General features: G+C 34.9%; 1 pseudogene; it reads right to left on the bottom strand.

Moving 5' to 3' along the window:
- Nucleotides 1–2,031: 2,031 nt before the first annotated feature.
- Nucleotides 2,032–13,207, bottom strand: part of LOC127189103 (importin subunit alpha-1-like) — a 32,384-nt pseudogene continuing 21,208 nt past the window's right edge.

The following is a 13,207-nucleotide window of genomic DNA, read 5'->3' as shown; positions in this document are numbered from 1 at the left end:
ACTCATTTATGGGTGGATATTGTACACAAGTAGAAAAAAGTAGATTTATACAATAAAAATTAAAACATTCAAATATTAACATATTAAGTATTTCAATTTAAAGTTTTCTAAAAACATATTCCAAAAGTTTCCATGTATTTTTGTTCTATCAAAAAGTATTACCAACTGAAAATAAAATATATAAGTAGCTAGTCTGCATTAATAATATATATACTAAATCAGATATAGCACAAAATATACTCTTGTGCATATAGGTATTTAATTATGGCATATGTACATAATTATATACTAGGTACATATATTGTGGAATTTTTTTGGTAATTTTTGTCATGATAAATTATATCTGCATGTTAATATTTTTATATTTTAAATTTTATTTTGTGTGTATTTGTATAAGGATTTGTGGGAATATGTTACAAATGTGTGGGTGCCCAAAAAGTCCAGAAGAGGTGTAAAAATCTCATGAAGATGAAGTTACAAGCACTGTGTGTCAAATGAATTGTATAAAGGAACTGAACTCAGATCCTCTGGAAGAGCATTAGCTGCTATTAAACACTGAACCATCTCTCCAGGGCATTAATATTTTCAAAAGTAATTTGATTAGTGTTTATATACCCTTTACATTTCTCTAAATACAAGAAAATTGCAACTCACATTTTAGTTATTATAATTAATAAGTTACATGGCTGTGACTTAATTTGACTTCATGTAGAAGCTGTTAATATTAATTTACAACTTGTGTTATCCACACCCACAGAAATACAGTTTATGTGAATATAAAATTTTCCAGAAGGAATGCCAATATACACAGATTTCTAGTAAACTTTTAGATATTAGTGAATTCCAAACTCAAGTGAAGTATTGTTTGAAGAACAATATACCCAATGAATGATGAGGTTATAAGAGATTAGGAAAGTGTGGAGAAAGTGGTAACACCAATGATTTTTTAAAAAGCCACATGTAAACCTAATATGTTATGTTTATACACACACACACACACACACACACCAATTTAAAAGTTGTTGCCCTACATACAAAAGTGTTTCTCATAGAAGATTGTGGGCAAATAAAAATCCTACTGCCAGGTATAGAATAACTCACCTCTAGTTGATGGACAAAAGAAGATAACAGAATTTTCTACATCAATTTGTATATATTGTCATTGCTTTTGATTGTCCATCAGAATATATGAAAAGGCCCTATTTTTAAGATACTACACACATTCTTAGGACATGGAGCAATCCATTTTGATTGACCCAGAAGCTAGCTTATTTCTAGCTAGCTTTCACTGTGCTGACAGGTGCCTTGCAGGATGTTGGGGGAGAATCATCTTCAACTTCCCTAGAGGTGAACCCTGTGAGTTATAATAATGAATAGTTTGCCAAAATATGCCCAGTTGTACAATAGTGACATGAATGTTAAGAAGATAAACAGATTTCTACTTCGATTCCAGGCTCACTCCAAAAGGGAGAGCTTATCTCTAGTAAGGTAAAGCTTAACAAGAACGTAATGTCTTGAGAGGTCATAGGGAATAACTTATAACAATTATTTTACTAAATGGATATAGTATCAAACTTCCTTTTGAATACTAATCCTTGGGCTACAGATTACAAAAATTCTTAGCCCATATTAGACAAGCCTATTTTTGCATTGGATATTGATAAACACAAAGACTCACAACTGGTCAAGGTACAGAGAGTACATTTTGTTTGTTTGTTAGATTGATTAATTGATTTTAAAGAAGACTAGAACATAAATTTTATTTACAGAACTCTGAAGGATACAAAAATAAGGACAGAGAAATAAGAAACTTGAGCCAGCTTCATACAGTATTTACAGTTTACAACTGTTTAAGTAGTTTCTTTGAAAAAGTGCTACAAAACCAAACCACGTTTATAACAAATTCTTACTGGAAAAACAGTAAGATAAATTTATGAGGAAAACAACACTTACCTAACATCTGGACATCAAAAAGTTGAAGGTCCCAGGAGCCCCATCCTGAACTTGAAGTCTTTTCATTCTGACACATTCTTACACAATGTTTTGATCTTCCTCATCCTCCACTGAGAATTAATTCTCAATCAATATTAAGAAGGCCTTGTACATACACTCATTTTCATGACTCTGTACTCTGTAGAGCTTCAGCTTTGTCCAAGCCTCCATTCTCTTCACTCGCTATACTGTTTCTTTGTCTTAGCTCCATTCTCCACAACCTGAAAGATGTAAAATGGCATCAAGAATAAACATAACAATACTGGTATCTTTTGCATTTAGGAGGCTCATCAAATTTAGTATGCTACAATGAAGAAGAGTCACAGTTTCTTCAATCATCCCACTACTTGTATAGTTAGTCATGTAGCTTTCTTCTGTATCTTAAAGTCCACTATAAGGGAACATCAATGAGAAATGGGACTAAGTCATGATTCACATCTTGCTGTATCTTTTCCTAGCACCCAGATCTGATGTTTGACATTGTCCCCATGGCCTCGTTGTGAATGTTAGTTTGGGCATTTGGTCAAAGGCTAGGAAAGACTGCCTGTGCTCCTGTGTCTATCACTATATGAGTCTGTTCATCTGTCCCAGTGATAATATTCCCTGTGGATTTTAGAGTATGAGACACAATTGGCAATTCAGTAGCTCCTAGGAAATCTGCAAGTTGAGGCACAACTCTGTCTTTACAATCACTTTAGTGTGCTCATTTGGACTATTGTCCAGATAGAAAGCACATTTGAAGGAGTTTTCTAATACTTTGGGTCAGTGTAATGCAGGAGACAAACTAGAGTAGAAGGAATTTGCTCAGCAGCAACTTAGAGTGAAGGATTCTTGTTTCAACAAAGATTTAGAAATGTCCAGGTAAGATCAAATAAGTAACCACAGGTAAAAGATGATAGCTTTGGAATTGCAAGAAAAACCCCATATTTGATAACATCATCTTGGAAACCTGATTATAACTGGCTTGTTGATGTGGACATGAAGAGATGCCAAGAGACAAATGAGTACTGGGATAGCACCTCTATCCACTACAGCTTTGGTCTCTTCAGAGATTATAGAAGCAATGTTACTTTGTACCCAAGCAGATTCAAACAGAATGGGATTATAGATAGTTTTACCCAAAATAGGCATCCATTTTGGTATCAAACCAGCATGTATGATGTTTTATATAGGACAGTGTTTTTCCCTAGAGAGCAATTCCTAAGCTGCTTGACTAGCTTGGAGCTGGCTTCCAATTGTTGCTATTTATGCATTTAACAATGTCATCAAAGGACCAATTTTCAGTGTTGTGTTTTTTTCTGCAGTGGAGAAATAGAATCATTGGAAATGAGCTAATATTCTCCTTTTCGGCTTTCTTAGCTTTTCTCAGTTCCACACTAACTTCAAGAACTGTGCAATTCTCTGTATTGTATTAGACTTCGATGTTTAGATACCTCACCTCAAAGGTCAGATAGCATCTTGGAAAAATGAAAAGAAAGATGCTAAAAGACAGAAGTCAAGAGGAAATTCTGCAAAACAATGTCTTCTGGACATGAAAGGACCATTGCATTCATGGAATCATGATCTGTGGTGCCCTGCACAAGTCAAAGCCAGTGATCCTTTCATCATGAACAGCAGTGGACAGGGTAAGAGAACATGAGCGTTTACACATAACTGAGAGCTACTGACAGTTGGCCATTGTTAAAGCAAGAACAGTTAGTCCTTTTTAGGGGCTTCATCTCTGGGACATTGACCAGTTTTATAGATAGTATCACACCATAGGCAGCAATATTTGGACTTAGTGCAATATTTTTTTAAACAGGCCAGGGTGGGGTGGGCTGAGTTGGGATGTGGAAAATAGTATGAGAGTACTTAAAAAGAGATGAAGGTAATGTTGGAAAATGAATATGATCAAAATAAGAGTATATATGTGTATGGAATTCTCATAAACCAAACAAAAATATTACATCGAAATAAAAGAAGGAGTGATACTCAGTATTCATCTTTCACAACAAAACAGAATAAAGGATGAGATGAGAAAAGTGGTGCTTTTACGAAGTGTTAGTGTATTGTAGGTTGACAGTTTTAACTTTGTTTATAGAAAATAGCCAAATGAATAAATAATGCACTACCTTGTATTTTAAGATAACTAAAACCTCTTGCTATGAATAATAAATTAATTATACTTAAAAAGAACAAAATTACAGGGAGGTGGCGAGGCATGCCTGTATTCCCAACACTCAACGTGGTAGAGTCTCTCTGAGTTCAAGGCCTGCTTGGTCTACAAAGTGAGTCCAGGACATCCAGGGTTACCCAGAGAAATCCTGTATCAGAACACAAAAAAAAGATGAAGATGAAGATGAAGATGAAGAAGGAGTAGAAGGAGAAGAAGAGGAAATAGAAGAAGAAGAAGGAGGAGGAGGAGGAGGAGGAGAAAAGTAGGAATTACCTGTACATTTCTTTTGAAAAGTCTAAGGAGAAATGTATTTTCATGGACGGAAAAATATATTTCAAATGTTTATAGATAGTGTGTGGTTTCTTTGTATTCTAATTGTTCTCATTCCTAGCATAATGCTACATATTTCTATCAATTGAGAATAGTGGAGTGGTATAAATAATTGTCAGTTATGCAACAAGGCCCATCCTCAAAAGTGTTAATATAAAATAGAAAATATCTTAATAGACTCTCTAGAGTTACAAAGAAGTAAGTAAATCAACAGGTAGACAAGTAATTGCTTTGGTGCTGTTTTAATATTCTAAACAGATAACATTTTGAAGAAGATTTTACTGGGTGAATTGTGACTTGTCATATCATTTGTATGATTCTTTTGTTGTACTAATGCTTAAATGTATTGAATTTAAATTTTTTTTAAAATGATATAATGAGTTTTAAATTATTAGGATATACCTGCTGAAATAGATTAGTAACCATGATATCCAAAATTGCCTTTAAATTAATTTAATTTAATTTAAATCATAGGGACTCCATATCCTAGCAAAGTTTTCATATATTATTGCTAGTACAGGAATATAGTTGTGGCCAGTCTGTTCTCCAACTGAAACTCTAGACCAGCTAGGGCTACACAGAAAAACCAGATGCCATAAAATAATGAAAAAAAATATAAAAAATTAAAATATGAAGAGTGGTGTGACTCTATTCATATGTGAATATGCTGAACAATATATGTGTGAAAAATGATCATTCCTATGGTTATTATTTTAACAACTCAAATACATATTTCTAGTGCTTCCTACATTAAAATTTGCATCTTGTTATATTTAATAATCAAATAATTTATCAGATATTAGGAGAATGTTTTATTACATGTGAAGAAGATTTACCAATGGTGAATATAACAATGTGTAAGGGAAAAAAGACCTATGTTTAATATCCTAAGCATTAAGAGATTATATACATCTGAAAAGTGAGAAAATATGGTTTTGGCTTTCATATATATGAATATATATATTGCCCTAAGCCTGACGGGTTGCACACATCTCTAATCTCAACATTTTAGGAGGCAGAGGCAGGTGGATCTCTGTGAGTTTGAGGCCAGCCTGGTCTATAAAATGAGTCTAGGACAGAGAAGGCTACACAGAGAAACTATGTCTAAAAAAGTCAAAAAACAAAAATGTTCTTATAGAAATATATTGTTTTATTTATTAATTGAATCTTATTCTTATATCCTATCTCAAAATAATGTAAGTTGTAGAATTTTACTCCATGAGACTTTATGAATAAAATCAATATTAGTTGTCCTACTTCTTACCCTCTCATTCTGTAATGGCCTCCTTTTCCCTTCCCCAGTTTGATCTCCCTCCTGTTTTTTCCATTTTCCAATTCATGTCATGTGTATTCCCCTCACAAGATATCCCGTGTACTCACATCTGAAAATATGTCTTTCTGGGACTTGATTACCTCATTCTACATAGTATTTACATGATTTTTTGTGTCATTATTCCTTACTACCAAATAGTGTTCCATTATGTACATGGATTACATTTTCTTTATCTATTTTTTATTGATGGACAGTGAAGTGGTTTCTGTAGAAAAAATCTATTGTGAATTGTATGAATGCAACACTGGTCAATGAAAAAAACCTAAGGTCTATGGCTAAGGCAGAAAATAGGTAGAATATCCAACAACTGTTTCTGGGATAGAGGCCGGCAAGTGGGATTCAGCTGCTAAGATGTGAAGAAGCTGGGTACATGGTGCCTGATCTCAGGTAACCAGGCACTTGCAAAATGTAAATTAGTATAAATGAGTTATTAGTCAGAGAACAGCCTAGCTATATGGCCTAGGGGCCTAGGTAGTTATAAAATAATAATAGACTCTCATGAGTCATTCTGGGAGCAAAGTCGTTTAGGCTGCCTTAAAACCATGTACACACCAATAACAAAAGCAGAATCAGCAGGTTGTTTTTATGTATATTTGTGAGTTTATTTTCTCTCTTCCCATCCCTTTTCTGAAACACACACACACACACACACACACACACACACACACACACACACATCTTTAACAACAATAATGAAAGAAAAAGAGACCATCTACTTGAGAGGGGGGTCACAAAAGTGGTTAGAGCAAGGGTAGATAACAGAACATGCAGAGAGGAAAGAGAGGGAAAAATGATATAATTTTATTTTATTTCAATTAAAACATTTAAAAAGAAGTATTGCACAGTTCTTCATTTCAAAGATGTTTGTTCAGTCAATAATCTTAAATAATCATGTATGTTATATGATTTTGTGATTAAATACTTATATAATTTATTTTTTCTGCTTAAAATATACTAAAATATAGTATATATTTTAAGCAAGTTGTTATCTGTTAAAAATATCTGCTTTCACTTTCTTTTCTCCAGTATTTCATAATATTTATAAATATCTTTTCCTTGAATAAGATACCAATCTCTATTAACCATACATTCCATAGTTAAAACACTACTACTATCTAAAAGATAGCCATACTACAATAAACAGACATAAAGAAACTGAATAACAAGGAGGGCTTTAGGGAGAATAGACACCAGAAGCAGTTGAAATGAAGGAACAGGAAGAGAGCCTACCATGGAAGTCCTCTGAAAGACTCCACCCAGCAGAAGATCCACGCAGATGCTGAGACACACAACAAAACTCCAGGGCATATCATAGGAAAACATATGGAAGAGTTGAGGAACTGGGGGAACTGGAGATGTCAGAAGCTCCACAAGGAGACCAATAGAACCAACAAATCCGGGCCGTGGTGGAGGAGGGGTGTGCTGCAGAGACTGATGCACCAAGCAAGGACCATGCATGGTGAGGACCTAGACTCTCTATACAGATGTAGAAGATAGGCAGCACAATCTCCTTGTTGATCTCATAATGGGAAGGGAAGTAGAGGTTACTTCTGTCATGGACTCTGGCCCCCACAAGTTGATCACTTTTCCCTGGTGGGTTGGCCTTGCCATGCCACAGAAGAAGAGGATACAGGCAGTCGAGATGAGGCTTGATAGGCTAAAGTCAGATGTTATTAGAGGAGGGCTCCCCTTTCTAAGGACTATTGGAGGGAGGGAGAGTATATGGGGGAAGGAAGATGGGAGCTGGAGGTGACAAGGGGGAGGCCTACAATTGGGATGTAAAATGAACAAATTAAAAATTAAAAGAACTATATATATTTCAACGTTAATGCCCATCATTTCCTTTTGAACAGAAAATATCAACTCAGGTTGACTACATCAAAATAAGTGGGTATTTTTAAGTCCTCCACCATCTTGAAATCTTCATGGTGAGTCATGAAAATGTAACATATATTTAGAGAGAAGAGGGTGTTTTGTGGGCTCTAATCTATTATGGCCAATACTCTTAAAAGAGCCTGAGGCCTAGTTCAATGATTCTCAATCTTACTAATGCTGCAGCCCTTTAATATAGTTGCAGTGACCTCCCAAGCATAAAATTGTTTCTGTTGTTACTTTATACCATAAGTATGCTACTGTTATGAACTGTAATGTAAATATCCAACATGAAACTCCTGTGAATGATTTGACCACTTTAGACCCTTGAAGGTGTTGTGACCCCCAGGTTGAGAAACACTGGCCTAGATGCATATGAAAGAAAAGGCATGTGAAGTTGGAGGGGAGAACAAGGATATTTGTTGGCTGAACAGAAAGTCCCAGATTATATATGTATATATATATATATATATATATATGTATATGTATATATATGCATATATACATATACATATATATATGTTACTTCTGGTAACAAAATGAAGCTTTTTTAAACCATTCAGCCTGTTGTAGTGTGTACATGGCATGACGATAATGCTTTGAACCAATAGAGAATAATTTTAAAACTTCCTGAATGGGTTAAATTTTCAGTTATTCATAATTTAAAATGTTTATTCCTACATCTGAAATATTCTAAATCACCCTTTTACAGTTTTAAAACATATAAACATTCTTGCTCTTCCGTATGAAACAATTTTTTACTAGACTAAATATGAGAACAACTGTAATTATCTTTGTTTCTTGTTTCTTTTTAAAAATATATCCCCAAGGAAAATTATTATTTCCACCTCTTTCTGATTTGAAGTAGTTGTCCATAAATAATATAAGAGCTCAAGATCTAGAGGAATGGAACAAGCCCACAGATAAGGAGGGAGAAATTAGAGTTTGTGCAACTGTTTGTACTTGGACTATAAATGTGGGGTATGCTATGGGAGGAAGACATAAAGGGATTCCTAGAAATAATTTTGTGGGTTTGTCAATCATACCCACATGTTGACTTCATTCATGCAATTACTACAATACCTAGGAGATTTTCAGTAAGTCAGACTCTAATCAAGAATAGTGGAAGCCATAAAATGCTGGTCAAAGTGTAAGCTCCAGTGCTTCCACATATAAAGAACTAAGGAACCACAGATAATGAGGTGCAATCTCAGTACAGTGGTGGTTCTCAACCTTCCTAATACTGCAACCTTTTAATACAGTTCCTCATGCTGTGGTGATCTCCAAACAAAAATTTATTTTGTTGCTACTTCTTAACTGTAGTGTTGCTATTTTTATGAGTCATAGTGTAAATACCTGATATGCAGGATATTTGATATGTGACCTCCAAAGAGGTTGACAACTGTTACTAAGTAAAGGCAACTGTTAGCAGTACCGTTTGCACCATGAGTTCTTACACTTAATTCAAAATGAGTGCAGATTTCTCTTGAGAATATAACTCTGTAAAGAATCCACCGAAGACTTAATATACCTAATGTCTTTTAAAAGAACCTGAGAAAATAAACATCCGTATAGCACATATATATGATACTTAAGATGCATCCGGAAATCACTATGCAACTTAAGAAACATGACATATGAGTGTTTAGTTTCATTTCTTCTGCACAATGATGCCCATTTTCCTTGGACAATTATTTAAGATTCACTTGTCTTCAAATCAAGGCATGTGTTTAGCATAGTTATTAAATACTTGATCATAGATCATATCAAACTCTTTAACTGAAGACATACAAAGGAACTACAGTTTTTTTTTTTTTTTTTTTAAATCCATGTCAAAAAACCATCAAATGTTGGGGTAATTTCCTTCACATTTTGTGAAGAAATGCCTCTGCTTTTCTATTGTTAATTCCATACCAGCAGAGATCTAAGTGCTCATAAGGTTTCGTATTGTAATTTCTAACACCTATCATGGGCTTCCTATTTGTAACAACCCTCAATGCCCCAGGCAACCAAAATTATTGATCAGGTGTTAGGTCTTGCTGCAGGGCTAAGATGGAATGCCCTGTCCTCTACCTATGAGTGGAACTTCCCTGCTCCCACTATATCAACCAGACATTTTGGTTCCACTCCTTTTTGGCCTCCTTGCTGTTCTTGCTCTTGCCCTTTTCCCACCTCCCTGCCCTCTCTCCACTTTCCCCAACCCCAAGTACTTGCTCTCCCTTCCCCTCCCTATCCCATGCTGCTTTCAACAACCCTGCATTTATATAGTATAGCTTCATCTCTAATAGCTCATTGTGATTATTTAATCAATCATTGTTGTCTTGCTGCAGATTGGTTATAATAAACATCTGACAGCCAGCACTGGAGCAGGAAGTCTGGAAGGCAGAAATTCAGGGAGAGAGAGGGCTGCTGGGAAAAGAAAACAAATGTGGGTGATTCAGAAGCAGACACGGAAGAGAACAGACAGACTTGAAGAGAAGAGAGGGTGAAATGTGGCAGGTCAGGGTAGAATAGTCAGGGAAGTCTACTAGATGGTAGCTGGGAATCTGCCCCAGCTAAAGGCCAATGCTTTAAACTATATACAAGTCTCCATGTCATTATTTAACTGTGGCAAATCTGAGCAGCTCCCTCCATAATCAAAAACGATAAATGCTTAAGGACATGGATATATTTAACATTTGGCATCATGTCACAGAAGGCTGTATTTATATATTTAATTTAAAAAATCAAAAAAAAAAAAAAAAAAAAAAAAAAGAAGCCATGGATTTGAAAGAAAGATAGGTGATTACATAAAAGTATTTGTAGGAAGGAAAGTGGAGAAATGATATATTTACATGAAAATTTCAAAAATATTACATATAGAACATCAGATATGAACCAGTTATTATAACTGTTTAAGTGCTTGCAATTTCAGTTAAATAACTTAACAGAAATAATACGTTTACGTTTTTAAATTTAAATTTTTATTGTTTGAGTGTGTGCATGTGTATGTCTCTCTGTGTGTGTGTCTGTGTGTGTGTGTGTTTAGAGGTCAGAAGGCAATTTTCTTTGTGAGTTGGTTATGTCTTTCTACCATAAGAATTTTCCTGGATTGGAAAGCAAGTACCTTTATCTGCAAACCCATATCTGCTACCCCAATAGTCATAATACCTTAAATAAAATGCACTAAAGTCCTGACAGGTCTGAACTTCTTTTAATCATTCAAGGTAATCATGACCAAAGTCACAGCTGAGAGCTTTAGCACTGTTATGCAAAGTGAGCTTTCATCATGAACCTGGCCCTTAATCAGCTATATGAATGTGGTAACATGCCACTAATCCATAAGCCTCTGCTTTGTCAGTTGTGCATTATTATAATGGCTTTGTACTATAGACCAGTGAGAGCATTCATAAAAATTTGCATATCTTCAGTTTGCTTTCAGTACATAGACAAAGGATTCCAATAGTTCAGGAAATAATAGTAAGACATGATTAATGGGACTGCATTAAATCAAAAGGCCTCACAAGTCTCAGTCTCTGGGTTACCACTGAACACCCACTGAATTGTCTCCCTCTATGAAGCCATTGCTCCTGGGTGTTCTACCTGCAGCCTTCTTCCTCAGGCCCTTTCTACAGAAAAAATGGAATCCTATTGTATGTCCACTCTCAGAACATCCAGATTCCTGCTGGTATTGAGGTTTCTCTCCAAGTAAAAATTAAACAGTGAAATGGCAGGGCGATCTTCATTTCTTTCCAAGAATCCCTGATGATTTCAATAAAAAGAAAATGGTGAAGGTGTTTAAGAAAAAGATGCATGTAATTGTAGTGAACTTTAGCATCCAGGATATGGAGAAATTACAGGTGACAGACCAGGCTCGTGTGGCATTTTCTGAAAGTGGTAGAACTGCGTAAGGACAATCAGCAGCAAGCTCATGGCTCTTAAATTGTGCCTCTCCATGGCCTCACTGGGGATTTCCTTCAATGAGCAGAATTTCTCTTCTATTCATTTCACAAGTTTTAAAACCTCACAGCTTGGTAATGAAAGACTGTAAGTCTCCTTTTCGCATGGTCTAGCATATTTTTACGCATGAAACCAGAAAGAGCCATGCTGTCTAGTCTTGGGGTATCTCATTTAAACAAAATTCAAACAGCAAATATCTTGAAAGCATCTAGCATGGAATAAATAGCGAGGTTTTAAGCAAGCCATAAGTCCCAAGATCACAGAAGGTTTTTGTGTCTGGCCAGATGATCCATGCATCCTTTCTCTACTAAGTTCCTTGCCTTCGAGAAATATCATCAACACAAGAGTTCAGGTGAGTCAAGGGAGGAGGCACAATCTCAGCACCTGTGCCATGAGAGGAAGTTTCTGATAGTAAAAACAACCCCTGGTTATTTGGAGCAGCAGAATACAGAAAAGAAAAGCTTCTCTCCAGTAGATCATGAGATATCTGGCCTGACACCAGTGCGATATTTTTAAGTAGACATATTCCAGCTAAGAGACATTTAAGAAAGACGATGTAGGGCAAGTCTATTACCGGTTAAGCTTATGAAAAAAGAACAAATACTAAATTGAAGCACTCGTGTATGGAGCTATTTGTAGAGCTTACAAATCACTAGTAGTAGCTGTCACTTAAAGAAACAAATTGCATTTTTCTTTGCTTTTTCTCTTCTAGATTTCATGTTATATAATATATTTACACCTTTATTTTAAAAACCTGCTTTGGGAAATAAAAATGAATCCATATGTAGGTACACAGCATAAGAAATAATTAACTCAATGAAGATACAGCCTACAAAATGGAAAAAGAATTTTGTCAGAAGATTAATTTCTAGAATATATGTAATATCAAAAACTAAATATCACAAAACAAACAACTAAGTCACTCTTTAGAGTTATATGACTAACAGACACATCTAAAAAGGTAAAGTACAAATGGCCAATTAGCATATAAAAAGTATTCCACATCCTTAGCCATCAAAGAAAAGAAAATCAAATTGGCACTTAGATCTGATTTGTCTCTATTCAGAATAAGTATCATTTAAAATACAAGCAAAACTAACTGATAGTGATAATGTTGGGAAGAAAAAACTCCAATAAACTGTTACTGGGAACACATGCATGCCAAATCACTATACAGATCATCTTTTAACTTCTTCAGTAGACTAAGAACAAAACTATCATGTGACCAAGATATTCTACCCTGGATAAATAACCAAAGAATTCTAAGGCAATATCTATAATTACTTCTGAACCATTTCTTGGGGGGGAAGTTACGGAATCAGCTTAAGTATCTATCAACAGATGACTATATAAAGTGAATATTTTATATTAATGTGGATGTAGATGAAAACAATTTATAGGTTCGTGAAAATCTAAAACAATAAATACTAAATGAATCAGCTTTACTTATCCATAAAAATGAATTTTAAATTATGCAGTATTTAGTAAATAAATGTACATAGAGATTATTATACTAGATGAAAACCCATGGAATGAAAAATATAGCTGTTTACTTACTTGTAAATCCTGAGGGTTAAATTTTTACG

Source organism: Acomys russatus, chromosome 1, assembly GCF_903995435.1.
Source record: "Acomys russatus chromosome 1, mAcoRus1.1, whole genome shotgun sequence".
Classification (NCBI taxonomy): domain Eukaryota; kingdom Metazoa; phylum Chordata; class Mammalia; order Rodentia; family Muridae; genus Acomys; species Acomys russatus.
Note: the sequence above shows the minus strand (reverse complement) of the source record. Positions and strands in the feature narration are given on the sequence as shown.